Source organism: Manis javanica, chromosome X (genome assembly GCF_040802235.1).
Source record: "Manis javanica isolate MJ-LG chromosome X, MJ_LKY, whole genome shotgun sequence".
Lineage (NCBI taxonomy): Eukaryota > Metazoa > Chordata > Mammalia > Pholidota > Manidae > Manis > Manis javanica.
In genome coordinates, this window is record NC_133174.1 from 6502559 (window position 1) to 6527701 (window position 25143).

Sequence of the window (25143 nt, forward strand, 5' to 3'; positions counted from 1 at the left end):
ACGGGATTCTTGGACCAGGACATCCAAGGGCCACTAATCCAGACTCCCACCCAATAAACAAATTCCCTCTGACAAGCCTTATAGATATCACATTAACCTTAACACCCATAGCTTTGTGTCCAGCCAGCTCACGCCTGGATACTTTTTACCTAGACGGACCTAAAAGCCTGGCCAAAACTCTAAATGAAGAGAGAGAATATAAACTCTAGAAAAATATGACATAATGTCAACAGCAGGCTCCTCAGTCCCACACTAGTGACATTTACGGCCAGCTGAGTCTCTGTGGTGGGGGCTGTCCTGTGATGCTAGATGTTTAGCAGCATCACTGGTCTCTACCTACCAGATGCCAGTGGCACACCGTCCCCACCCCAGTTGTGAAAACCAAACATGTCACAGATTGTGCCCAGTGTCCGCTGGGGACAAAGCTGTCTGGGTGAGACTAATGCTCTAGAGTGTAAGTGGTGCTGGGGAGGCAGATTTACCAGACAGGTCTATTAAGCAAGCATTACTAATAATCAACTAATTAATCTGACACTTTTGGTTTAATGGTGTTTAGGGCTATTTCTTTAGCTGGCATACTATGCAATGCTGATGCCCTCTCCAACCACAGCCAGAAACTATTCTATAAAAAACTGCTATTGGTGCAAAAAGGCAAAGCAATGAACATTAAGCCTACACATGGTAGAATTATTATCAAGTGTTTTGTTCCATCTGCACACATGAATGCTGACACTATGAGCAGTCACTATGAATGGCAGGACAATAAACAGGTACCCCCCATGGACAGATGGGTGATATGTCAAAAATTAATCTTTCAATCAGTTCTTGAGAAACTCAGCAAACATTTTCTCTTAAAACTGTATGATCAAAGATGACCAGTATTCTACGCTTAACCTGAAACATCTACTTAACCCACATTGCAGCTAAAATTTATTATACGTGCAGTGAAGAACCACAAAAAGCAATGTTACTGGATCACATGAAAGAGTAGGACAATACTGAGTGAAACTATTGTGTTTACCTTAACACCTGATGCCTCAGGATATCAGATTTAACAAGAAAAAGAGGAGGAAAGGAATACAAGACTGAGGTGATGTGGTTCCTAAAGGGACTTTGGGGCAATTTCAAGGGCTTAACGGTTGATGTCAATTGGTCTTGATGCGGTGTTTCACTAGCAGCATACCTCTGATTATCATCTCAGTCATTTCTTTTGAGCCCATATAAAACAGAAAGAGCAGGTGTCAAACAATATACACTTTTAAAACAACTCACCAACATCTGGAAGAAGGAGGGGGAGAAAGGGGGAGATTGCTTCACATGGTAATGATTTCTTGAAGCAGAATGATTGTGAGCAGCAGCAGGAGGAGGGGAGAGGGCAGGCAGGAGGGCATTTAGTTGTGTGAGGTATGTGCCCCCCTTGGCCATCAAGTGGTGGTGGCCCCACTAGCCATCTGGAGTGTGGGATTCTGTACAACAGGAATGGGGGTAGAGTGGGGCAGGCTAAATCCAGGGTTACCCTTAGCATTACTGCCCTGTAGAGCCTCACATTTCTTTGTGGTGGGGACATCCCGTGCACGGTATGGTGTTGAGCAGCTGCTCTTGTCTCTATACACAGATGCCTGGTGCTCCTTCCCGAGTTGTGATACCAAAAATGTCTCCAGATACTGCCAAATGTCCCTGGGGTAGGAGAGGGCAGAACTGTATGCCCCCGACACACACGCTTGAGGACTACAGGGCCACAGGCACCACATTCTAACAGCCGCAGGAAGGAAACTGACCTCACAGCCATTCCTATGTGCAGGATGTTAGGATACTCAAAAGTTAACCATAATATACCCCTCCTCAGCCCTCACCAAGTTCTTTGACACTACCCAAACTCAGCAAATGTGTGTTGGCTTGAATAAAAATAAATGATTGGGCATATTTCCTGTTTTGGAATAAGAATAATTAGGTTAAAAAGCTAGTACATGATGTGTTCTCATTATACATATAAAATTGAAGCCATCTGATGCCATGTTAACTTTGAAAACCGGGTAGTTGGCATTGATTCTGGCTTTTCTTTGTAGTGATCACTATCCAAGCACTTTCGTACTTCGTCCTGAGATAGTTTTGCTGACCCAATTATGAGGCAATAATACTGAGGCTCACAAAGAATTTGCTCCAAGTCGCTCAGTTCCAGTAAGTTCCAAATACAAACTCCAAGTGTGACATTGCCCAGAAACTTAGGGTCTGATTTCCAAGCTCTTGGTCACATGATTACACTGTACATATGTGTCTTAAGTCTGTATCATTTTAAAGGAGAATTACAAATATTAACAGAAGAGAACAGCTCAAATATGCATGTAATTTTACCACCCATTTTGGTTCCAACTTCTTTGAAAATTTTCCAAACATTAAGGACTGTCAGTGAGTCATGCTTTGAGCCCGTGCCTAATTTAAGCAAAGCTTTATATAGCGGCTTAATTAACAAAATAGTAGAGGGTTCTCCTACACGAGAAATGCATCATAACAACTGGGGCTTGATCACCCAGGAGTCCTCTCTCCTAGGATGGCTTTGTCCATAACTGCACTTGTATCAGGAAGTCAAGAGGTCTAGCAATCACAGGCTGTCTCTGGGTATCAGCACCAACATACGGCCATGCTTGCAATGTGACAAACCCGGAACTGGAAGCAAAAAGAGTCTCGCACCCAAGTGCCTGGGCTAAATGCTTCACACATGAGCGAACGATGTGTGAAATATCGACTGCACTCTTGTCTGCCACTTTCCCTCTTCCCAGGGCCCTATTACGTAAAGGCTTAGGTGTTCTGGGGAATAATTGGGCGTCAACTGTGGCAGGGCGTGGGAAGATGCCTAGGTTACCTCCAGTATTATACATTCTATTTAGAAGGTGGGCAATTCCTATTTATATAACCCCTGATGAAGATACACCCCAGCAATTTGGGAGGGATGATTGCCAAAACAAGGAGGTAATTTCACTTGAACACCTTGTACCGAGTGCAAATCTGATTAGTGCCTTCGCCTTCTTCAGAAGAAACAGGTAGCACTGCAGACAATAGTTTGCGTTGGCTGCTCAGTGTGGGAAAGCAAAGGGGCTGGAATTCAAAGCCGAGTAGAACACCAGCAGAGAACAGCTGGGTTTTATCATGCAACAAGGAAACATGGCTCCATACTCACCCCACCTACAGATATGAGATCCTGACTATTTCAGTGGAAGAAATGAAATGTGGTCCTGGGGTGCCCAGAGCTGGGGAACAGGCTTGTAGAGAGAATCACACCAACTGATATGAAAACTTCCCCAGCAGAGAAAAGAATCAAATCTCTTACCTTTTGGCTCCTAATTCTGTCGGCTTTAGAGGTCAAATATGGTAGCCAGTAGCCATTATGGCTATTAAGTGCTTGAAATGTGGCCAGTTGAAATTAGGGTGTGGTATAAGTATAAAATACACACGATATTTCAAAGACTCAGGATGAAAAATGTAATATATCGCCTTACTAATTTTTCTATTGATTGTATACCAAAATGATAATATTTGAGATATATTAGGAAAAATATATTACTGTTTCTACTTTTTTTTTACATATTTAAACATGACTATTAGAAAACGTATAATTACCTATGTCGTTTGGATTGCATTTCTATTGGCTGCTCTGAAGGCGGAATGTTACTTTAAAGCATGATTTATGTTGAGCTCAAAGACACTTTCATAGGAAAGTGTTGCTTGACTGAGCTTGGCTCTCCGTCGGGAAATGTTAACTTCAAACATGCTTGAAAACTGAAATTTCATTCACTGCCTTCTTGGCAAAATCTGTTGGATAAACAAATCTGCTGTTTTAGGACATGAAAAGGGATGGTTAACAATGTAAGTAAATTTTCTTCCTTTGCCGACATGCTTAAACCATGTTAAAGCAGAGATGAAACAGGCTCCCACATTGACATGGGCTCATAATTAGGTGCTAATGGTGAATATTCTGCAGTGTTTCAACAAGACACATGAATGGAGAACAGCCAGGTCTGCATAAGGCAGGAGGGAAGAAAATGCTGAAAATATGAACGTGAATATGTTATAGACGGATAACCGAGTTTCACTGCTCTAGCCTTTACTGGTACAGCCCCCTTTTCGGATGGCATCTCCTCTCCATTTTCACCACCACCACCTGACCAATTCACGCCAAGGCAGGGCAAACACCATCTTTCTCACCTCTCTGAGGAGCCTCTCCTCTCTTTCCAGCTCCCACTGGTAATCCGTCTTGTACCCCTCCCCCTGCCCCACTGTAAACCATCCTAACATTTGTCTCCAGAACCTACCACAGTAGCAAGGAGCCTTCATGTTGGAAACAAGGCCATCCCGGCATCAAAGTCTTAAAATCTGACTCCACGTAACCCGCCCGAACAAGACTCCAAAGATGACTGTGCGACTCAACAGTCAAGTCTTCCAATCTATTCAAGTCAGTCTTCAGTCTTTATAATGCAACATATAAATTAAAATATAAAAACAATCCTTTTGCTTTGCATTTGTTTAATTCATCTAAAAATGAGTCCATGTTATTAGAATTCAATGAAGGTAACAGCGCCTGCCAACAGGAACCCAATTTTCTTTTCAGTTCATAAGTTTTATACCCCTGAAAACTTCATCTTAAGAAATTTTCTGTTTGTGGGTGGCTATAGATTTTTTTAAAATCTAGAGCTCAAAGAAAATGTGGTCAGAGGGTACTGCTGTGGGTAACCTTGGGAAGGAAAAAACATCTCCAAAAATACTTTTTGAAAAGAGCAGGTTGCAGCTCTGAAGTCCCAGTACAGTGAATCCTCAGTGACCCTGGGTCATCTGCAAGTGATTCATTCTAGATAAGCACACATCCAGAGTTTATGGGCTGACCATCTTATTATAAGATCTTCTATTTTTCTAATAGAGACATTTCCTTGTATTTTTAAACCATTGAAACAGTTAGTCTTAGAGACATAATTAGAGGTGAAAATGCAAATCAAATACAAAGCTGAATTAGCCTGTCACAGTAGTACGACACCAAATGAATGTGTCTCCAGCCATCCACACCAACAATCAACTGTGACTAAACGTCTCTTCGGTGTGGTGCTCGGTGTCCTCATAGACCAAGTGTGAGGGGCTGCTGGTGGCTGCTTCTGCAAATGTTAGTGCAGTTCTGGGTTGTACCTCTTCACTGCCCCTCTTTTCCACTTTGAACAGTATGGGCAAATTGCTATCCCACTACTGATTTTCACCTCTCCCGCCAAGTGGCCGTGGTTGCCCTGGGGAGACCCTTGTGCCTCTACCATGCCACCACCATGTGATCTCTACCCCTGGACTCCACTCTGCTGTCACCTTCTTTGTCTACAATTACTTCTCCACACTTCCCAGTTCTCAACGTAAGCCTCTCATCACCTATTGTCAATGCGTTAGCACGTCTCTCTCCTTCTATAAGACAAATCCACGAAGGATGACACCACGGAGTGAAAGCATGTGCTCTCTGGATCCCAATTCTGTTTCTTAGGAGCAATTCTTTTTTCTTCCCCCTTTGTGTTATTTTTTTTTTAATCATTAGTTACTTCCAGAGGCCAGTAGCCTTAAAATTGCAGGTTTACGCTATGATTTTATACACTTACAGGGAAAAAAAAGAACAACTAATTTTAGAATCTGAATGGCTATGGTCTGGCATGGAAATTGCAAATCCTTAATTCCTAGTCTAACTTCTGAATTGTGTCATCAATCTCTAGACAAATAATCGATTTTTGCTTCAGTTTTATTCATGATTATAATCAAGTCAATAGCAAAGGAGTACAAGGTATCATTTCTCCTTGGAAAGATGAGGACTTTAACATGAAAGAGTCTGAATATGCTCTTTTCAATCAGCTAATATGAAGTTCAAAACCCAACTCCACCATTTAATATTTCTGCGACCTTGGAAAAGTTACTTAGCCTCTGCAAGTCTTCGTTTCCTTGTCCATAAAATGGGATAAATAGACTCCATTAGAGAGTTGTTCTAAGGATTAGAAAGTGCACGTATAAGGCATCAAGTAAAATGATACAAAGTGGATATTGGGGGCGAAACTTGTCTTTCCCATTCCTGATCCTCTGGCAACAGAAGACTAAACCAGGCCTCAGCTGGGAAAAGCGATCTTTGAACTACTGAGAGCATGAAAGAATACATTTTCAAAGGTACTGATCTTTTCTCCTTTTTAGAGGTTCATAGTACTGTCTGGCCTAGCAGAGTCCGACTGAGCTTGGTGTAAACACACAGGCACACACAATGTAAACACATACACACCCCACCACCACCACCACAATTACCACACCAGTGAAAGAGATGAGATTATGCTACATTTGCCTACAAATGCCCACAAAAAATGCATTGCAGTTTCCTGTGGCTGCCAGTCATGGTTGCTCCCAGCATGTCGGCCCTGATTAATGTGTGGGATATGTGGGTTTGGGGCATTAAAATATATCCGAGTCTCCAGTGAAAGGCCAGACTATGTTCACATAAACAGTCTTTGCTCATTCTGTTTCTGCTTCCCATGACATAAAATAAACTGGCTGTCACGTATATACTGGAAGTAAACTGAGAAGTTTCTGAAGTACATATATGGCAAAGGAACACATGAACAGATAACTAAGAGCTTCGGGTTTATAAGTAAATGTGCCGAGACAATTACTTCACAGGGGAATACACCCTTCCAATCTAGCATCAGTTGGCTTGCTTTGTTTATTTTTTTTATAAGCACTTTATTGAGACATAATTCACATACTGTACAATTTATGCACTTAAAATGTTCCATTCAATGGTTTTTAGTATAGCCACAGTTTTGTAACCATCACCACAACCAATTTTAGAACCTTTTATCACCATGAAAAGATACCCCATACCTGTTAACAGTTACTCCTCACTTCCCCCCAGCCCCCCAGCCCTAGGGAACCACCAACTATTTTCTGTCCCTATGGATTTGCCTGTTCTGACTATTTCATACAAATGTCATCATATGATATGTGACCTTTTGTGTCTGACTTCTTTCACTTAGCATAATACTTCCAAAGTTCATCCATGCTATAGCACATATCGGTACTTCCCTCTCTTTATTGCTGGATACTATTCCATGGCAAAGAATGGTAGACCTCATCTTATTCACCCATTCACCAGTTGATGGACGCTTGGACTATTTCTACTTTTTGGCTATTATGAATAATGCTGCTCTGAACAATTATGTACAAGTTTGTATATGGACACACATTTCAGTTCTCTTCGGTACATACCTAGAAGTGGAATTTCTGAGTCATACGGTAACTCTATGCTGAACTTTCTGAGGAACTGCCAGATGGTTTGTAAAGGGCCTGCACCATTTTATATTCCCACCAGTAGTGTAGGAAGGCTCCAATGTTTCCATCTTCTTGCCAACACTTGTTATTATCTATTTTTTTGATTATTACCATCTTAGAGTACATTAAGTACTATTTCCTTATGGGTTTCATTTGCATTTCTCTGATGGCTAATGATTTTGAGCATGCTTTCATTTCCTTATTGGCCAACTGTCTGTATGTAACATATGTTTATTGGCCATGTGATGGAATTCAAGAGAATCATGGAGGAATCAGATACAGGAATCATAGCCTACAGTTCTTTTCTTTTTAAAATTTCTGCTAGCACAGTGAATGTCCTAAAGAATTTGTGAGTAACTTTAATCTTGAGACTGGAATTTGTGAGCTAACCATAAATCATTTAACCAAAACACAATGAAATGCTATTCAACCAAACACTGGAAGAAGCAGTAAGATTAATAACTAAGGAAAACAAATGACTTCAAAGCCATAACTTAAAAAAATTTATGAAAATAGAACTATAAGTCATTCCATCCATTGGTCAAAGGTGTTACCACCAGCTGTTGTGTCAAAGATTTAAGACCTTAATCTGGTAACCTGTCAAGCAGAGGCTAGTGGAGTGATGTGTGTGTGGGAATTGGTGGAATGGGATGGTTAATAACAAAAATAGCAATCAACTTCTTGGTGCACACTATGTGATACGCATTGCTATAAACAGTGTGGCAAGTATTGTATAAGTTTCACCTACAGTATATGTTATCATTGCCACAACTGTGCAAAATTTTTTTTTATTGCTGCTCTTGGCAGTGGTTTGCTTGTTTGACACAGAGAAGGGCAATAAAGTCCTTTCCATGCCCACAGTTCCTCCTTCTGAGGTCACCAGCCACTGGGGGCTCCATAAGCATAAAACTCCATCTGGCTACAGTAGAACTACCCCCAAGCCATAGCAGATTAGCTCAGGGGTGGCACCTGACCCACCTGTCACCCAGTCAGTAGGGGCCTATGGGGCAGCATGATGAGTGTTTTCCCTGTATGGATGCCACTGCGCAAACTGAACCAGCAGGATCCTCTCTGTCCCTAGTGAGCTGAGAGATGTAGTAACTGCTGTCCAGTGGGTGCCAGACCAGAACAGACAGAGGCATGTTTTAAAGTAGTAGGATCCTACAGTAGTCACCCACGAATTCTTCCTACCAGCACTGACAAGATATCTGGGAGTGGAGAGCCTCTGCTTATCCTGGCAATAAAGGACCTCCTATCACGAGTGTCCAAAAGGCTGCAACAATTTCATCAGGTCTTTTTTATGGGTGAGGAAATTGATCATCACACACACACACACACACACACACACACACAACCTCCAACTGTCAAGACTGCTTAAAATCATTCACAGCTTCCTCTTGCTCCTGGCTTACAATCCGACATCCTTACTCTGTGGCCTCTAAGACTTGCAATTTTTCTTGCCTACCTCCACCCATTTCTCCAAACACCTCCTATGCCACTTGCTCACTCACTCTGGAATGTCTTCATTTAGTTACTCGAGCCTGCTATGCCTCTTTGTTCCCCAGGGTCTTTGCACATGCCATTCCCTCTTTCTGGAGTGCTTTCCTCCCTCTCTTCCCCAGCCTGATGCCAGTTCACCCTGGATATCTTGGCCTAAGCATCACTTCTCCAGGTATAACTGATACAAGGGCCACGGCCAGGTCCATCTGGTTCCACAGCTCTTGGGGAAATGGGGGTGGGTCTCTGAGTTGCACCCCATGATTCACTGGCTATCTATGTCAAGTGTTCACTCAGGAACACAAACAAGGACCTGTTGCCACATGACCCCTGGCCTTCTCAGAGTCTTCCTGGCAGGTGCCAGGGCTGAAGAGCTGTTGAGCTAGAGGACCCCTGCCACGCTCTCCGCTCTCTGAGAACTGCAAAGGTAGCCCGGAGCCTCCCTATGCAGACAGACAGGGTCCTTCGGGCAAGGAGAGGGGGGGGAGCTTTTATGCGCACTCTGCCCTTTGTAATGGGTGCTGCTGGAAAGCGCAGCCTGCGGCCATCTATTTCTTCTGAAGTACATATACTGTTTTAAGTACACAGGGGCTTTGTGGTTTCTAAAAGAGCACTACAGAAAATTGTGTTGTAAAACAAATAATCCCCTTCTAATGTGCCTCTATTTAAAACTAAAAATGAAAGCACACGTGAGATAGCACTTTCCACCAACTAGGACGGCTATGATCAAAAAGACAGATGGTAACAAGTGTTGAGGATGTGGAGAAACGGAAATCTTCATACACTGCTGGCAGGACTGTACAACAGTGCAGTCACTTCGGAAAGCAGTCAGGCAGCTCCGCAAATGGTTAAACACAGAGTTACCGTAAGGACCCATAGATTTCACCCTTAGGTATATACCCAAGAGAAGTGAAAACATACTTCCTCACAAAACTCACACATGAATGTCCACAGCAGCACTATTCATGGTAGCAAAATGGTAGCAATGACCCACATGTCCATCGACTCATGAATCGATAAACAAAATGTGTTTCCATACAATGAAATATCCTGCAGCAAAAACAAAACAAAACAAAACAAAAAACGAAATACTGATACATCCTATAACATGGATGAACCTTGAGCACATTATGTGAAGTGAAGGGAGACAGTCACAAAGGACCACATCTCGTAGGCTTTCATTTATAGGAAGTGTCCAGAACAAGCAAAATAAGACAGAAAGCAGGTGGATGGGAGTCAGGGGCCGGGGGGTGGTGGGAGTGAACGGAACGGGACTGCTGATGGGTATGGGCTTCTGTTACGGAGACACAAATACTCTAAAATTAGCTATTGGTGATGTTTGGGCAATCCTGTGAATGTATTAAAACCCACTGAATTGTACACTTTAAATGTGTGAGTTATATTTAAGTGTGTGAACTGTATTTAAATGTATGAATTGTATCTCCAGAGAGGCATTAAACAAACAACGCTCTAACTAGCTCAGGTGTATAGAGGAAGGTGTCTGCGGTGGACCACGTAGCACACAGGCCCCTCAGGTTAATGAACACATCTCCAGCTATCACCAGACACAGAGACTAACTGTCTGAAACTAAAAGCCCACATGACTTGAACCCCAGGGCCTGAGTGCCCTTGGCCACAAAGGGAAGGGAAGGATAAATAGAAGTCAGGGGGGAAAAAAGGAAGGCAAAAAAGAACTTTGAGTTGGAATGGGTATTTCCACTGTGCTAGAAAATTAAGCAATGGGAAACAAAAAATGGGTGAAAAGCTGGTTTCAATAGCTCCTTTGTAAACAAAGAGAATAACTTCAATAGCCCCAAGCAAACTTCACTGTCACACAGTCAAGGCCAACATGCCCCAAACAAGATGGGGAAGACAAGACTATGGCCCTGTGGCTGTGACTTCATTACATGGAATGTAAGCACTGGGCCTGTGCCACCAGGAGGTATTTTCTGTATATATTTATATTTACATTTATATTTACAAAGTAGACTTTATCAGAGTAAAATTTATGTGAATTTTATGAAAATTCACCCATTTTAAATGTACAATTCAATGATTTTTAGTAAATTTACCAAGCTGTGCAACCATAATTATATCCCAGTTTTTGAACATTTTCATCAGATTATGTAGCCAGTCCTGCTGCCACTCAGACGGCTATTTTGCTTTTGCTTTGAGAACACTGAATTTCTTGGAAGTCAGAGCGATGTTTTTCTGTGTTGACCACAGATGTATGCTTTGTCAAATTACTGTGAATTCTGAGTAAGTAGTAAAAGGTGGTGTTTTCTCTCATTTATTACCTTTTGATTTTTCTAAGAGGGTGGCCTAGAAGAGAAAAAGATGTACTAAAATGTTGCTAATGTATATTAAATTAGGTTGTATATGATTGGTTTCACCCCTCATTTGCAATTAAATGCTTTTTGGTTCTCTTATTAATGCACACTCCTTAAAAACAGCTTTATTAAGATGTAATTCACATACCATAATACTCACTAGTGAAGGTGCTGGGCTGTGCGGCCCCCAGCACAATCCCGCAGCAGGACGGTTCCTCGCCCCAGGCACACCCCTGTGCCCATTAGCAGCAGCTCCCCTTTCCCGCCCTTAGTCCCAGCAACCACCCCATCTGCTTTGTCTGTCTAGATTTGTGGAAGGCATTAGGTTTTCACACACATATACAAAATACAGATCAAAAAGTTATTTCTCATTTAACAAAATCTTACTTCTACACCGAGATTTTGGTATCCATCATATTTAAAAATTTGAAGTAACAAATTAAGGCTGCAAAGAAACCTGTGGAAAAACAGTCCTACAAATGACATATTTCTCCACTGTGAAATACTACTTTAAAGCTTGTGACAACCAACCAACAGGCAGTATTTTCCTCATTAAAGTCAAAAGTGTCTATTTCACCCTCTTCCAACATGCCTCTTTCCCCCAGAAACCCAAACTTTAATGGGTTAAAACAGTTTATAGCACACAGTCTTCACTTCATTTTATTTGCAGATAAAACCCTGGAGAGGTTTGGTGTCCTCCAAACTGGTATCATGGGCTGAATCAAGCCAACGAAACTTCCCCCAAATGATACCCTATTCCACAGATTTCTAAGGGCTACTATGGTTAAGTATCTAAAGAAAGTTTCTTTCTCTTTAAAGATATTCTAGAAACTCTTGACTAGTCAAAAAGCCACCAGCTTTCTTAGCAACCTGGTAATATAGTGAGGATTTCCCAGTTAACTGTAGACTATCATTTTTAAGGAACACTAATTCGGAGATTTCAGTTTAATTGAGGAGATACATAGCTTCTACAGGCCAATTCTTTATCCCTTAACAACCAATGGAGAAAATGCTTATCATGGTAAATCGGTAGTTACCTCTGCCATATATACATATACCATAGTTCTCTCAGGAAAACACGGTTCCCAAATTGTCTTTCTCTACTAAAGAACTGACCAATGGTCAACAGGACAAGCATATGAAATTGAGTCATTTCCGCATAACTCTCCAGCCTGGCACAACTGTGAAAGGAGATGAATATGCATCATTTGGGGTTTCATTGCTGCCGTAAAACACAACACCCTTATTCCAGCCAGTCCATGGGCTTCTGACAGCAGCCTTCACTGGCCACAGGTTGCCAGTTTCCGAGGCTAGTACACGGGCTCTTCCAAGGGTGCTGACCTGGTTTCTATTTTCAACTGGAATTTCCTCCTCTGGGGTCATGTGAGTCCCCACCCTCAGGGGCACTTTCCTGGTTCTCTGTTCAGTGCCCCACCTTGCCCCTTGCTTTGGAAGCAAAGAGAATTCCATGCTCATCCTTCTGCAGAGTCCAGTGAGAAGACTCATGAACATTACGCTTCAGGAGCTGCTGGGAACCAGCCTGGGTGAGCCTCCCATGCTCCTTTGCAGAGACACCAAGGTGACATGTACTCAGGAAGCGGCTGAGATCTAAGACAAGACCTGCAGGAAATGATAGCAGGAGGCCATGTTGTAGGTCTAAAGCTGGAAAGACATCTCCATTCACAGGGTCACAAGAATGTGGAAGAGTCAGCCAAAAGAAACATCACAAAGTGTAAGACGGGGCCACATCCCTTGGCAAAACACGGGCTGCACTGGCAGGACCAAGAGCTCTGTCACTGCTCAGCTGGCGCGGCTGACCGCTCAGTGAGCTTTCAGAGTTTAAAGAACAAGGCAGTGGTGTTTTTAGGGTCGGCCCTTGGAGGCCCTTTACATTCTTTCCTCCGAGGGAGTTCTGGCTGCACTAATGTAAAAATCTCAACTGCAATATGAGAGGAACCAGCATTTTAAACCAATGAGTAAATGACATTTTTTTCAGAGTTCTTTCTCCACTTTGGACTGGTAAGAACAGCAATGCTCATGAGAAACACTCCACCTGCAATATTTACAAAATAAGTGATGAAAAAATACTATGTTAACTTAAAAATTCCCAAAGGTTTCTTGATGACTTAGAGAATCGGACAAGGCAGATAGGTTGCAGACACTGTACGTTACCTCTGTGCGGATGCACCTTACTCTTTAGTCAAGAGGAAGCCTGAGAGAAGAAACTACGTGTTCTCCTTTCTTGAAATTCTCCTGTAGTGCTGGACACATACTCATTCTCTACCCATACTGGTGAATAAATGAATGTTCAATGATACTCTGCCCTTATCTGAAAGTACCCAGCACTAACCACGTGTCCCCTTCCTTTTGCCCTCATTCTTGAGTAACCCTAGACCTATCTGCCCCATTGGTAGTAATTTGAGACATAGCTTTGGACCACAGATCTGCAAACTTTTCCAGGAAAGGGCCAGATAATAAATATTTTTGCCGCTTTGAATGCCAGACAGCCTGTTGCAACTGCTCAGCTCTGCTGTTGTAGCGTGAAAGCAGCCGTAGTCAATAGGTAAATGAATGGGCATAGCTGTTTCCAATAAAACTTGATTTGCGGACACTGAAATTCGTATTGCGTATCATTTTCACATGTCGTGAAATAGTCTTCTTTTGCTTTTTCCCCAGTGTTCAGAAATGTAATATTTATTCTTAGCCCGGGGTCTGTAAAAAAGCAGACAGCAGTCTGGATTTGGCCAATGGGCCGTAATTCGCTGACCCCTGACTTAGACAAAGGAGTGACTGCAGTATGGCAGGTGTTCTACTAGGTACGAGCATGTACACAGCAAACTGAGAAAAACCACCAACCATCTAGGATTTGGCAGCTGTGCAATCGATTGAATGATGAAGACTGGGCAAGACTTTTGAACTTCAGAGAGGAGATTCTATGTGTCTGCATTATTTTTCATATAGCTTGTCCATTTACATGTCAAAAGTGATCAAACTAACCAGCTAATTTCCAAATGTGGGCTCTGATTTGTTTGAATGAAAGGATTAATATATTTTTCTTCTGATTGTGAATGATCTCATCCACAATTTCTCCCAGGTTTTAAAAGAAGAGATAAATTTAAAAACTTTTTAAAGTGACACTAATAAATCAAAGCAGATTTTTAAAAAATCTCTTGGGAGGTGATTCTGAATGTTTTCCTGTTGGTAGACTGAGGAAGCACAGCTGCTAAGCACAAGGAAACAAGGGAAGGTTGTGACAATTCTGTTAAAATATTAATATCATTCAGTCTGTTTCTGTAACATTCCCTTGATATCTATTTAGTCTACATCCAATCAGTGTGAATTTGCAGGGACTGGTATAGGATGGCGCCACCATCCTGCCTTTGTTGTTTAATTAGGTCTAAGGAAATACTATATATTCAGATCCATGACAGAAAGAACTCATTTTGACCAAATGAAAAAAAAAATTGGGAAAGATTTGCACCTTCTTAAAAATCTCAGTATTTTCAAGAGAATTTGATGACACACCGTGATAAAGTGAATGATTTGCCCATTTCTTTACCTCTCAATGGGCTCACCCTCACCATGGCCCCATCACGGAGGGAGTGTACTTCCCCACCCACTGACAGTAGGCTTGGACATTTGACTTGCGTTGGCCAAGGGCAGAGATGAGAGTGTGCCAGGGTCCTGCCTGTGCATTAAGAATACTTAGTCAATTCCATCTGTCATATTGTGCCTCTCCACCTCCCTAGGTAGAAGCTACCCCACCAACCCAGGGCCCTGGAATAAACACATGAAGCAGTCCCTGTGGGACAGGGAGCTTGACTTTGGGTTAAAAGGCTGAACTCTGCCCCAGAGAGCCAACCCCAGCTGACCCACAGATCCATGAGAAGAAATGATGTCGTTTTAGGCCACTAAAGTTCAAAATAGTTTGTTACACAGCACTTTAGCGTGACAATACCTAACCAATACAAATACAATTCTACATTTTAGACAGCACAGCTATAAAACAAAGAACTATTTTGTGTGTCTGTGTGCATATGTGTTTGCATGCCAGGAGTTCAATATTTCATTCCTTTTTAATGCTATCCAAAATAAAAAAAAGTGTTCCTCAGTGCAGAAATCTGGTGGAAGGCCCCATCGTTCTTTGAATCCAGGTTTCCCCTTAGAGTTCCTACCGTGGGTGTTATGAAGTATCTACACAGTAATGATGGCATTATCTGCCTACCTAGTTAAAAGCAATAAGTTGGCCTAAGTATGTCTAGGTTTTAAAAAATATTCTCCCTTTTCTAATAAAGGTCAAAGCAAGTTATATAGTAAAACTGTGCAGTAATGTGTTTAATAAGAGTGTGCCTATGTTTGCAGAGTCAGACAGCATCAGCACTTCTTACACCTTTTTTTAAATAGTGGGAACCAAATAAATGCAGGAAGTCTTTCTAACTGTGTCCCATTGATAAGGTTTCACTCTGCAGCCTCCTGAATAAAAACAGCTATTAAGGGTTTTTTTGAACCAGCTAATCTTGATAAGGTTCAAACTTTTCCCCAAGAGAGGTCTATGAACTGCCACTCCCTTTGAAATGAATGAATAAAAATGCATATGTATCATGAATGCCAGGATTTACATAACCCTTGTGCTGCTCAAAGCACAGCTGGGTCATGGCTGCCACAAATACACGCAGGACTTGTGTTTATCCTTGTTCATAAATACTTTGGGAGGGCAGAGTGCCAGCTCTCATGTACCTTTTCCAGGCTGCTGCAAGCTCAACCACGCGTTGTCATTCCTGAAATGGATGTCCCATTAGGATAGCCATGCAAAGAGGGAGTGTGGAGCATTCCTGCAGGAGCTATACTCTGTGGTGTTTCAATCAAAAGCACTTTGCTGGAGAAAACACAAGAGTTGGAATCACAAAATTACTACAAGACTCAGCTAAAAAATACCGAACAGGATGTTCTTTATTTGTGGTTGTATATGTTAGTAAGACCAAGAACACCAAAACCTCTCTGATCTCATTATCGATTCACCTTATTTTCTCCTGTCATGTTTCTGATGTTTTTGTCATAAATCATCTGTGGAGACAGAAATATTCCTGTTGTACTGGAAGGACAGAGGGTAATTTGAAAGGTATCCTTTTATGGAGAACAAGTCATTGGTTGCCTGGATTACAGATGGAGGTTGGAGGTAGTGTGGGTGTGACTAAACAGGGGTAACAAGAGAAAGTCCTTCTGTGGTGATGGAACAGTTCTGTATGTTGAATGTGGTGGCAGCTATGCCAGCCTATACCATGATAACATGGCACGGGACTACACATACATTCTCTCTCTCTTTCTCTCCCTCGTTCACTCGCTCGCTCACTCACACATACACAGAGGAGTGCATGTAAAGAACTGGTGAAATGTGAACAAGGTCTGTAGTCGAGTTAATAATACTGTACCGATGTCAATTTCCTGGTTTTGCTATTTATGCACTATAGTCATGTGAGATGCTATCATTGAGGGAAGCTGGGTGAAGGGTACCTGGGAAATCTTGGTACTATTTTTGTAACTTTCTCTGAGTCTGATTATAACAAAATGAAAAGTTTTAAAAAGTGTCATCATAAGCCAATGCCATTTTAACAGTCAGCCACAGTGCAGCGGTTCAAGCACTGAGACCTGGCAGTCGGACAGACAAGGATTTGAGTCCCAGGCGCACTACTTACTGGCTGTGTAACCTGAAAACAGATCTAAACTTGGTTTCCTCACCTTTCAAATAGGGATGATAATGGGACCTACCTCACAGGGCTTGTTTAAGGATTTAAATGAGCTAACACATATAGAATGTCCAGGGTTCACGGAAAGCATTTAGTAAATAGTGGTTATTACCGTTATTACTATAAATCAGCCTAAATATTTCTAAGAGCTGTAAGTTACTGATTAATTTTGTTGGCATTCCAGCACATACGAAGCGTCAGGCACATGCTACATGTGAGCAAGAATACGGAGTCCAGATGCCATCCCTGGTTCTGGCCTCTGCCCCTTTGGACACTTCCGGTTCTGCTGTGAATATAGTCTTTACAGAAGCACTTAAAGCAAGATGGACATTGTAAAAGTGATGCACAGGGGCCTCAGGAGGAGCTAACTTACAAATGAGAGGTACTTTCTGCAGTCAAGGTTGCAAGGGAAGTTTTCTCTCTGCTAAGTTAACCAGCGTTCAGGATGGATAAGCTGCAGTCCTCAGTTGCAACTAGTCCTCAACCAGCAGAGACCTAACACATTACTAGTTGACGTGTGATAATTAAAATAACCCACAGGGAAGAGGAAAGAGACATTCTAAGGAATTGGGAGTCCTCTATATCCTCAGGAATTTAGAATCTTTCATAATGTAAGCAAACCCCAAATAAGACTGAACATGCATTTGGTGACTTTTATGTTTGTCAACGCCCCCCCCCCCAGCCCCACCCTGCACTTCTACTTCTGCCAAAACCAAGCAAAACTTTTTGCCCTTTGCTGTGCTGCCCTGTGCCCTCCTGGGACTGATCTCAATGGATTGGTCAGGAGATGGGAGTGCAGGAAGACAACAAAGTCAGGGTGTTTGTCCTCCCACTCCATCCCTGCTTCTCCATCCTCTCTGGGGCCACTTCAGGGTCCTTGCAGCCAACACTGGAAGTCACTGGGTTCTGGACACATTGGTCCCTCCCTGTGCCCACGTGGCAACAGTGCCGCAGCGTTGCTAATCACTGTGTGCTTCACCACTCCTTGCTGATCCCCTTAAACCTATTGACACTATCAGTGAGGATTTATTCTGAGCCTTTCTCGGTGTGCCCTCTGTTTCCTGCTGGGATCCTGATGGGTACAATGCCCTTCTCTGTAAGTCAGTAGCAAATGTGGGAGAATGCCTCCTCTTTTGAGATCAAAGTTAAGACTATGCTTTACATTTTGCTAAGACATCAAAATGACATCATACGGAGACTGTTAAAGGTCATGTGCATAAACACTTAGAAAAATAATACTACGTGTTACCATTTTCAAATTCTTCCAGCAAATGTGACATTCCAATTTGTTGCTCAACTATTATTACTCTGTGGATCTAATTAAAACAGCACAAGCAACGCCGAGTAAGGAATCCAGAGCAATGTCAGGGAGTTCTGCCCAGGCGGGGCAGCACCTACCTGGCACCGTGAGCTCCGCAAATGAAGAGCCCAGGTGCTCCGCCTGCTGGCAAGGGGCTTGCAGCCTCTTTATTTTACTTGGACTGACTTAGACATTTCTTTACCAGCTATTTCAGTCAGCTGCAGAAAGGGGTCATTCAAAATATATTTTTAAGGTTTATTAATCTGATGTGTTTTTTTCTGTTTCCGCGGCAACTTTGCCCAAAGCCACAACTCCGAATTCTTCTGAAAACTTCATCTCAGAAATCTAATTTAGCTGATACTCCAAACATGCAGATTTTACCATAAAACTTTTTTTTACATTAGAAGAGTTCTAAGAGTGTGTCAAATAACCAGAGAAAATCCTGACTAGTTTTCATTTCAAGTGGACAAGACATTTTTCAATGAAAAAGCCCTTAGTAACAATGCTCATATTAGAATGAGCAAATCAGTCGCATATGCTGTGTGTATAACTTCTCCAAACTAAGATGTATTCCATATTCACATCCAAGTATTCACCATGAACAGAGAGAAAGCAGGACCGTATAATGATTAGTGGGAGTCCTTTTTGTTTCATCTGACCTCTCCATGTTTTTAAGTATCCAGAATGTATTTAAGAATAAAATGCATCAGAAAAGTTGATCTCTTGAAAATTAGGTTACAATCAGAGGATCTGAGAAGGTACATTAAAATATATCAATCAAGTATAGTCATTTGTAAACATTTGGTGACCTTAGTGCAAAATTTGGCGAGCACCTAAGACCTTTAAATCTATTTACTCCCCGTCATTTCGCGGCTTACAATCTAAATCAGGCTGTACTAATCCAGAGTCAGCGATCTGGCCGGGACTTAAGGAAGGGCCCCGCAATCCTTGTGAAGGGCAGACGAGCTATACCAGCAACACACCTGCCGCCCTGGACCGCCTGGGAGACTTTTAACCCAGATGAAACAGAGAGAGGAGGGCTGGGAGGGGCTGTCTCCCCCTCCCTTCCTGCCGCTTCTCTTCAGTGCCTCTGCATTTTCCCGAGCAGGCCTGCCCACGTCACATCCTCAGGGAGTGGCTGCTGCACAGAAGTGGGCCCCAGCCCCTCACTCACGGATACTCCCACTGAGAATCCCTCACATCCTAGTTTAGAGATTGATTCCTGACTTTAGACCCGGGATTAACAGACTTCATCAACTGGTATTCCAGCTAAATCAGAACAGAGGTAGCAAATTTAGACACAGCTGTTAGACATTAATAAGTCAAGAAGTCAGCTGAAGTCTGACACAGGAGAGAAGACAGGAAATGTTTAAAAAGCCCAAGATTACAAAGGGCTTCTGCTCACAGATATTTATTGGGTGCCTACCCTGTGCCAGGGCCATTCTAGGCAGTGGGGATATCATGGGAAAAGAATGACTGGGTGCTTATACCACAGTAGGTAGCAACAGACAATGAATGTATAATCGAATACCAAATAGTGATGCAAACAACGAAGGCAGCTCCAAGTGTGATATGATCAGTGGTAATTGAGTGGGATTAGAAGCATTTAGGAGAGAGCAGTCAGGAAAGGTGACTTTTTTTTCTGTAAGTTGTAGGATACAAAGAACACCTGCCATGCAAAGAACATAACATCCCAGGCAGAAAGGATAGCATATACTGGGGCCTCGGGCAGGAAAGAGCTGGCCACATTTGAAGAACAGAAAGGACACTAAAGTGGCTGGACAATCCTAAACTGAGGGAAGGTGTTAGGAAGCAGGGAGGATCACGTGGGAGGGCTTGGAAGGCGGAGGTCACGGATGAAGGTATTAGTCTGAGTGTAACGTAGAAACCAACCAGAGAGCTTCAAGCACTGAAATGTTACAACTTTTTTTTTTAAACGATCTCACTGGTCACAGGATTGGAATACAGGGTCACCGTGCTGTCTTGGTGAGGACAGTGGGTGCTGAGAGTTTGGACTGAGGTGACAGCATGGAGATGGAAATAAGAGGATGGGTTTGGGGACTTGTGTGAAACAGACCTGGTGTGAGTGACTCAGAGATTCAGTTGGGGGGGGGGGGGTTCAGCAAAGGGAGGAGTCAGGCTGACCCCAGGTGCTCTGGCTCAGGCACCTCACCAAGTGGCCAACCATTTCGTGAGATGGCAAAGGCTGAGAGCGCTACAGGTGAGTAGCCAGTGAGGAATGGAAACCCAGCGAAGACTGCACGTGATGGGGCAATAACACCCCAAACAATGTGAGATGCCAGTGCACATGCTCCGAGGTTTTCCCCATGTAGGGAAGAAGAAAGGAAAGAATACAAGTTTATTAGCAGAAAGGACAAGGCAAAGGGGAGTATTTGTTTTCCTATGATTGGCAGATATCTCTGCTATGCAACACCCAACAGGAATCTGATTATCAGTTAACAGCGGTGCTTAAGAACTGTTTTGAAGGATGGGAGATGTGGCTTCCTCAGATGCTGGGAGTTCCAGACGGAAGCCAAAGAGGCCACCTCCAGGACCAGCTCCGAGTGCAGCAGAAAAGGGAGCACGTGGTGGGCAGGGAGAGGGGACGGTCTCCACAGTTGGCAGCGGCATTAATGAAGGGGATTCAATAATCTCCCACGCATTTGTAACTTGCAAACTTTGTGCTTTTGTGAGGAGACAAATGACAAGCACACAGAGTGTTATAGACGTGAATTCTGGGCTGGGCAGCAGGTCAGTATGAGTTCCGCTGAATTTCCTAAGATGTCCACACTGGCAGTGCTGATGGATGATAACTGATTCATATCAGCTCAGCCTTGCAACACTGCCCAGTTCTGGATGTCTTCTGAGTTGCCAAAGAATGTCCTGTAATCAACACCACTTAATTATTAAGTGAACGTAATGACTTCGAAGTCTTTGAAAATCAGAAGTTCATGGAATGCAAATTTGGAAACGTTCATATTAAGACCTAACCATTTTGGGTGAAGAGAGGCTCCCTGTCAGGGTAAGTGGCTGGGCCCTTCCGCGGGTTCCTTAGGGAGGGTTAAACAGAGAAAGAGAAGTCAGCATTTAATGTCCAGGCTGTGGTCAACAGCACAGAACAGCACGGGTGCGGGGGGCGGGGGTGGGTGGGGTGACTGCACCAAACAGGAAGTGAGCTCAGCAAGGGGGGCGCTCAGCAGCAGACTGGGCCAAGGACAAGAATGGCTGCATCTTGACAGCTGACTCCACAGGAACCAGGCCCAAATCAGAGTTTAGGCCCCCTGCTTTTCGCCACACCTCCATGAACAGAACACACATTACCCACCCACAGATTTATCTTAGCCAGAGGCACAAAACCTTCTGACTGTTTCCCTTTCATAGAAGGGGGGTGAAAATCAGTATGTTCCTCCAGGGAGTTGCCTGGAGTGCCTCTGATACTGTTCAAAATCCAAGGCTCAGTGCAGTAACACTACTGAAGGAATGGCCATACTTAATTGAATAGGTTGTCATGAAATTAGACATGTGTTACATGATTTTGGCAGTCAGCGTTTGTAATACTTTGTGGCTGATGGAAGAAGGCATATGAGTGCTAGCCGGGAAGGCAGGTTAACTGACCTGACTTTTTGAGGTCACCAAAATCGGGAGAGCATTGTTAAAGCTGTGATCATCGAAACTGGGGTGCTTCATTACTCTATCCCCTAAAAAGAGTCTTCTCTTTTTAGATCTTATTACATGGTAGTTGTCACATCTTCTTAAAAACATGCATGAAAATCACATAGACCAGTGGGTCTCAAGCAGCAGTGAGTTTGCCCCCCAGGGGACATCTGGAAATGTATGGAGACATCTTTGGTTGTCATTATCTGGCAGGGGATGGAGAGGGGGAGCACTATGCTACTGGTATCTACTGGGAGAAGCCAAGGATGCTGCTAGACAACTTAGGGCACAGGACAGCTCCCACCAGAAAGAACTATCCTGACCAAAATGTTCATTTTGCTGAGGCTGAGAAACCCTGAGAAAGACCTAAGGATATGGCATGGAACTGAATGGACAGCAGAGAGAATATAGTCTATGGTTCTGCAATATCTTTCTAGGTTGACAGACAGCAACTGCACTAGTTGGGGTGAGCATTTAGTAATGTAGATAAACTGTTGAACCATTGTTGTATACTTGAAACCAACATAATAGTGTTTATCAACTATAATAAGAAATATAAATAGAAAATAGTAAAAATTTGGTTTTTGTCTGTACCATTCCAATCAAAGAGCTATTGGCCATGCAATTCAGTGATCTGTATGGTCACATTACATCACTGAAGGTACAATGTTTGATTGTTGGCTTATTATGGTGACAAAAGGGGAGGAGGAAGGATAATTCTTTGGCTCATCCACCTCAATTCTCTACATGAGCCACATGAGCTCTGTGGGATCAGAGCACCTTCATGGAGCTCTCTGTTTGGTCACCAACGACACCTGTGCCACCTTGAACTCTACCTCCCTACGCCTGGACTTCTTCAGCCATGAAATAGAAAACCTGTCTAACCCACAGTCTGGATTTGAGGCTGACAGTGACACTTACTCTGTCCAAATACTTTGCAACTCTTGCATAAGACAGTAATAATGAGGGACATATTATGACCTGCAGTTTCTCTAGAACTGCTGCCAGGAAATCACTGGTTCATGAATGTCATCCTTGACCCTCATACTCCAGCACCTCTCTAGCCCGTCCAAACAAAGTCTGGCTGGTTCAATGTCCTAAGCATCTCTCAAACAGCAGCCTCCAGGCCAGCTGCCATCCTCCCGTATGTCATCTTCTCTTACTGCTTCCTGCCCAAATGCCAGGATGTGCTCTGGCTCCTCCCCACCCTCAGCTCCATCCTGGAACCTCTGTAGGCCTTTCCAAACGCAGACCTAATCAAGCCACCAAAAGACATCAAGGATGACACCCAGCTGGAAGGGTGGAGTCACCATAAATGGAATGCGGGAAAACCGTGGGAGGAAAGGTTAGGAGAACATTAGCTGCTAATACACATTTTTGTTATGATGATAAAACAAGAGAACTGTTGTGCTATACTTTGGAAAAGTGTAACTGATTACATAAATGCAGGATGCTCTTATCTACTTAAGTGTTTGTATTTCTTTATCACCATTATGACCGTTTAAAAGATGAGTGAAAAATTCACTGCAGCTCTTAACATCTTCAGTATTCAATAGTCTCTTTGGAAAATCGACCAAATAGCTAGCACACAATAGGCACTCAACAAATGCTTGCTGAATGAATAAAATGCAAGCCACTGACTCCTTATATGCAGTCTCACCTTGGACAAATGAAAAAAAGCACTGAAGGAAGAACATTAAATATGTGTCCCTCCTGGATCACATTTCAGAAGAGACAAGAGGTACACAGGCACACGGAGGGTAATTCTTTTCCAGAAAAGCACAGACAAAAAAGCCCCCAAGACCTAGGGCAATATGTGGCAGGGGCAAACCATGTTGAGCAAAGTGGAATATTTGTACTAAAAGGCAAAACAAGCTTTTGGAATTACCTAAACCAATATGGGGGAAGCAGACAAGGGGTGCAGTGTTATAACAGATATGAAGCCATAGAGGGTTACGTTAGTATGAAAAGCAATGGTCACACTTCATAAAGAACATTCCGCTGGCTTGTGACTGAAACAGAGCTGCTGAACGCTGCTACTTTATCACTTGAAAGTATGCATGGGAAACCTCAGAGGACCTCGAAGACTTCTTCCGACCCAAAAGCCAACAAACTCCCTCTGGAATCCTCCTTTTTACAGTCTTAAATCAGAAAATATGTATGTGGTGATCTGTACTAGAATAAAGGGCTATTTCATCGGCAAGTCTTCAGATTGCAAGGGGAGACTGTTACCATCAGCTTAGCTCGAAATGTATGCTTTTAGGAGGAGAAAGCTGAATGAAAATAATTTTTAAATTGGTCTGTGATGCATTGTATGTATTTGCATAATTGGGGCAATAATCATTCATAGAATGAATAGATTTTTTTTAAATTGAAGAGCCAGTTCTCATCTTTCCTCCCCACCACCCCACCTTGCAATGCGCATAGAGACTTCAGGTTACAAATCAGCCGGCACCGGCACACATTGGAAATCTGGAAAAGGCCGGGGGAGGGGGGAGGCGTGAGATGGATTCGGACATAATGAGCGCAAGCTCTAGATCCTTCAGAGCAAAGAAAACCTCTGACAAAAACAGGTTACCCTTAACACCTTTTTACAAAGCAAATCGCTGAGCTGCTAGTGTCTCTGAAAAATGAACAAGCTTTAGAAACTTCCTAGTGTCTCACTTGACATCTCAAGGCAAGTAACCAGCAAAACTAGGGAAAGCCATCACAAGGTTCCTAGAATGTCCGCCTTGGAAGGCACTTTCAACTATTTTCTAACTCAGGCCCTCTTTTTTTCCAGCCCAGCAAAGTGAAATGGCAGAGGTTCCTGGTTAGCCCAATGGCCCCCCAGCTGAGCAGGAACCCACCCGGCCCCACCAGGAACCAGCTGGGGCAGCTCCCAGACCTCAGTACACATCACCCCCATCCACCTCAACTCTTCTCTTGAAAAAATATATATCTTTTTAGTGTGGAGAGTACATTTTGGAGGACACGAATTCCAGATTAACTATCTTTGCCTTATTATAAATATTGATGATTCGTGTCTTAACTTTCTGCCTGCTTTTTTCCAGTTTTTAAAGGTGGCATTCAACATGTCCAGCCTCAACAGTGAAAATCATGTCAAGGCAAACTCAGTAAAGTAGCAGATGGCAGAATAACCACAGTATCCAGTCTCAAAACGACACATCTTACAATTGGAAAATAACTGTTCAGAGATTGGAGTTAGCTCACACTGCTGCCTGCCGGCTTCCTGGAGGTGGCATTCAGAATCTTCAGTAATACTCAATCCTCAGAGACATCTTTCTTCTTTTCC

General features: G+C 43.0%; 1 protein-coding gene across 5 annotated transcripts in view; it reads right to left on the reverse strand.

Moving 5' to 3' along the window:
• ARHGAP6 (Rho GTPase activating protein 6) overlaps positions 1-25143 on the reverse strand; it is a 432000-nt gene that overhangs the window by 204767 nt on the left and 202090 nt on the right. The window contains exon 2 of one of the 5 annotated variants that reach the window (XM_073228024.1): positions 15888-16026. The exons of the other annotated variants lie outside the window; for them this stretch is intronic. The gene's annotated coding sequence lies outside the window, so the exon portion shown is untranslated. The remainder of the gene's footprint in view (positions 1-15887; positions 16027-25143) is intronic. 5 annotated transcript variants of the gene reach the window in all.